Source organism: Macrobrachium nipponense, chromosome 5 (assembly GCF_015104395.2).
Source record: "Macrobrachium nipponense isolate FS-2020 chromosome 5, ASM1510439v2, whole genome shotgun sequence".
NCBI lineage: Eukaryota > Metazoa > Arthropoda > Malacostraca > Decapoda > Palaemonidae > Macrobrachium > Macrobrachium nipponense.
This window is the reverse complement of record NC_061107.1, coordinates 124703082-124708033: the sequence shown is the minus strand read 5'-3', so window position 1 is coordinate 124708033 and position 4952 is coordinate 124703082. Positions and strand designations below refer to the sequence as shown.

General features: G+C 35.2%; 1 non-coding gene across 1 annotated transcript; it reads left to right on the top strand.

The window, feature by feature from the left end:
- The first annotated feature begins 2436 nt into the window (after positions 1 to 2436).
- On the top strand, positions 2437 to 2509 carry Trnaa-agc (transfer RNA alanine (anticodon AGC)). Its single transcript has one exon. It is a non-coding gene; the product is annotated as a tRNA-Ala (tRNA).
- Positions 2510 to 4952: the final 2443 nt, after the last annotated feature.

Below are 4952 nucleotides of genomic sequence, written 5' to 3'. Positions count from 1 at the left end.
GCAATATTTTGAAGTGACTCGTTTTGAGTGAGAGGACCTCAAATTGTGGAAAGAACGTCTCTAAGCATCTCAGTGTCAGTTGTGAAGCTGAATTCGCCAGCCATGATTTTGAATGAAGTCAACGTTTAGAGAGCTATACGTTAGTGGACTGAAAACCGCAATCGAGATTGGAAGAAAACATGAAAAAAAATGCGCCCTAATGTCTTTGGCGCAATCGAGTTTTCTGTACACTGTATAATATTGAATGAAACTCTCAGCCACGCCATGAAACTCTCAGCCAGCAAACGCTCGGCCCAGGATACGTCAGCCACAACCAGGCGGTAGCTTGTGTTGTTAGAACTTAAAGCAGTACAAGATGTAAGATCATAGCTAGCTCTGACCTTCAGTCAAATAATAACAGCTGAAGCTATAGGGTGGGTTACAATTTGGGATGTTTGTTGACTGGAGGGTGGATGATCTACATACTATTTTGCAACCATCTAGCCTCAGCAGTTTTTTAAGATCTAAGGGCGGACAGAAAAATAGCCACTCAATAATTTTCTTTTGCAGAAAACAAAAATATTTCAGTGATATACCAAGATGACAACGATTTTTCCTGAGAAACCAAGAAGATATTTCTAAAAACTGAACAAGTACGGTTAAGAAGGCTTACCTCCTGGGCAAAGTCCATTTTGATCATAGGGAATACACTCAGATATTTTTTTTTATATGTATAAAGATATATGTGATGCATTTTCATTTATTTTGCCTAGGTAAAGTTGCCCTAACCGTAATGTATGTAAAAAGACAAGGGCGAAACGTCTGAATGATTAACTCCATAGTTTACTCTTATTATTTGAAGGCCTCTCTTGTATGCTGATTATTTCCTGTTTGCATAGACGGTCCAATCATTAAAGTGAGGTATTACTTATGATCTTCCTGGGACAGTTCTTGCTGATGGGGGGCGATTATTATTATTATTATGATTATTATTATTATTATTATTTTTATTATTATTGTTGTTGTTGTTGTAGTTGTTGTTGTTGTTGTTGTTGTTGTTGTTGCTGTTGTTGTTGTTGTTGTTGTTATTGCTGTTGCTGTTGTTTCAGTTGTTAAGCATGTAATTTTATGGAACTTGCATACCAAAGGATTAGAATTGTGTATAATAACAGAAAACAACAAACAGAATCTGAAACATATCAGCAGTCACGGATAACATGGCAAGAGGTATGATCATCCATAACCAATATATAAATAGTGTAGGGCGTTGAAGAGTTCTGTGCTTCTTCACATGGGAACAATATCACTCTCAGACAGGGATGTACTGTTGGCTGCCATGTATATCTGGTATAAATATTGTTTAGAGTATAAGTATTGCAGAAATTGAGTCCTCTCTCCAGCCTCCCTCCTCTTCTGCAGTTGTGGAGAAATCTGCTTTACTTGCAGCGGTGTCTTGCTGCCATTTTTCGGTAGCCTCATGAGCTTATTTTTCATTGTCTAATTTTTTTTTCTATCTAGAGTCAAGTATGCTCGGCGTAGTCCTTGTTTTACACTGCCTCTAGCGTAGCTGTCTATGTATCAGTTAATGCCAAGGATTAGAGTTGCTTATTCACCTTGTACCTGAAAGGTTCATGGTAACTGCAGTGCAATGTTTTTGGTTGGTTATATTTTACCATAGGGCATTTGGGTTTATCTTGATGTTTTCTCGGAACTTTTTTTCATCTCTTTGTTAGGTGTTCTACGAAGAACATTGTCATGTTAAAGGATTATGTATAGTTTTTAGCCACTTCCTGAAGAATTTTTTCAGAATGTTACTTTTGGTTGGGTGTTGCTTTCAGTGCCACTGCTGTGGTTTTCTTAGGGGTTCTCTTACTTCTAGTTTTAAGAATATTTCAGGACACCTCGAGTTCTTTCCATGATGCTGTAGACTTTGTCACATTAAGAAAATCACTGAATAAACAACTCATCCCGAGTTGCGTTCCGCTCTTTTCATACTTATTATATTAGAAACATTAGTAATATCTGTTACTCTTTTTGCATATATATACAAATATATATATATATATATATATATATATATATATATATATATATATATATATATATATATATATATATATATATATATATATATATATATATATATATATAGATATATATATATATATATATATATATATATATATAATATATATACAAAGTTTATTGCTTGTAACTACCAGAGTCGCCTACTCTGATTCTTATCGTTAGTTTCTTGTGAGCCATCTGGATTATATTTTGCTGTAAAAGAATTTTGCAAACGTGCCCGTAGACTACAGTGGCATAGAAAACGGAGGTCCCCTGTTGAATGTCTCGCCAGCTCGCAAGAGAGATCCTCACGAACCACGCGGTGCGCATTGTTGAGCCCATAGATAACTTTTACTACCATTATTGAGTTGATCTTTGCTGGTACTTACAGGGGATGTAGCTCAAATGGTAGAGCGCTCGCTTAGCATGTGAGAGGTACGGGGATCGATACCCCGCATCTCCAGCAATATTTTGAAGTGACTCGTTTTGAGTGAGAGGACCTCAAATTGTGGAAAGGAACGTCTCTAAGCATCTCAGTGTCAGTTGTGAAGCTGAATTCGCCAGCCATGATTTTGAATGAAGTCAACGTTTAGAGAGCTATACGTTAGTGGACTGAAAACCGCAATCGAGATTGGAAGAAAACATGAAAAAAATGCGCCCTAATGTCTTTGGCGCAATCGAGTTTTCTGTACACTGTATAATATTGAATGAAACTCTCAGCCACGGCCATGAAACTCTCAGCAGCGGCCCAGGATACGTCAGCCACAACCAGGCGGTAGCTTGTGTTGTTAGAACTTAAAGCAGTACAAGATGTAAGATCATAGCTAGCTCTGACCTTCAGTCAAATAATAACAGCTGAAGCTATAGGGTTACAATTTGGGATGTTTGTTGACTGGAGGGTGGATGATCTACATACTATTTTGCAACCATCTAGCCTCAGCAGTTTTTAAGATCTAAGGGCGGACAGAAAAATAGCCACTCAATAATTTTCTTTTGCAGAAAACAAAAATATTTCAGTGATATACCAAGATGACAACGATTTTTCCTGAGAAACCAAGAAGATATTTCTAAAAACTGAACAAGTACGGTTAAGAAGGCTTACCTCCTGGGCAAAGTCCATTTTGATCATAGGGAATACACTCAGATATTTTTTTTATATGTATAAAGATATATGTGATGCATTTTCATTTATTTTGCCTAGGTAAAGTTGCCCTAACCGTAATGTATGTAAAAAGACAAGGGCGAAACGTCTGAATGATTAACTCCATAGTTTACTCTTATTATTTGAAGGCCTCTCTTGTATGCTGATTATTTCCTGTTTGCATAGACGGTCCAATCATTAAAGTGAGGTATTACTTATGATCTTCCTGGGACAGTTCTTGCTGATGGGGGGCGATTATTATTATTATTATGATTATTATTATTTTTATTATTATTGTTGTTGTTGTTGTAGTTGTTGTTGTTGTTGTTGTTGTTGTTGTTGCTGTTGTTGTTGTTGTTGTTGTTATTGCTGTTGCTGTTGTTTCAGTTGTTAAGCATGTAATTTTATGGAACTTGCATACCAAAGGATTAGAATTGTGTATAATAACAGAAAACATCAAACAGAATCTGAAACATATCAGCAGTCACGGATAACATGGCAAGAGGTATGATCATCCATAACCAATATATAAATAGTGTAGGGCGTTGAAGAGTTCTGTGCTTCTTCACATGGGAACAATATCACTCTCAGACAGGGATGTACTGTTGGCTGCCATGTATATCTGGTATAAATATTGTTTAGAGTATAAGTATTGCAGAAATTGAGTCCTCTCTCCAGCCTCCCTCCTCTTCTGCAGTTGTGGAGAAATCTGCTTTTACTTGCAGCGGTGTCTTGCTGCCATTTTTCGGTAGCCTCATGAGCTTATTTTTCATTGTCTAATTTTTTTTCTATCTAGAGTCAAGTATGCTCGGCGTAGTCCTTGTTTTACGCTGCCTCTAGCGTAGCTCTCCATGTATTAGTTAATGTCAAGGATTAGAGTTGCTTATTCACCTTGTACCTGAAAGGTTCATGGTAACTGCAGTGCAATGTTTGTGGTTGATTATATTCTACCATAGGGCATTTGGATTTATCTTGATGTTTTTCTCGGAACTTTTTTTCATCTCTTTGTTAGTGTTATATCGAAGAACATTGTCATGTTAAGGATTATGTATAGTTTTTTAGCCACTTCCTGAAGAATTTTTTCAGAATGTTACTTTTGGTTGGGTGTTGCTTTCAGTGCCACTGCTGGGGTTTTCTTAGGGGTTCTCTTCCTTCTAGTTTTAAGAATATTTCAGGGCACCTCGAGTTCTTCCATGATGCTGTAGACTTTGTTACATTAAGAAAATCACTGAATAAACAACTCATCCCGAGTTGCGTTCCGCTCTTTTCAATACTATTAATATTAATTAGAAATATTAGTAACATCTGTTACGCTTTCTGCATATATATAGTACATTTATATATATATATATATATATATATATATATATCATTATATATATATATATATATATATATATATATATATATATATATATATATATATATATATATCTGTGTGTGTGTTTGTATGTATATTTCTATTATTAATAATAATAATAATAATAATAATAATAATAATAATAATAATATCCTTTATTTTAGCTCAGGACCATATACATGGAATATACAAAATACAGGCAGTAACATACACAATATAGATACATGAGACAATATGATAAAAAAAATGAATAAACGGCTCTATCCACACAATAGCTGAGGTGGCATAAAAGATCGTAATCATATTACTGGTAATAACAGTAATGATATTGGAGAGAAAAAAAAAGCATTGAGAGTTATAACAGTTAGTGCACAGATTATATAACCCAAATTTCAACTAGAGACC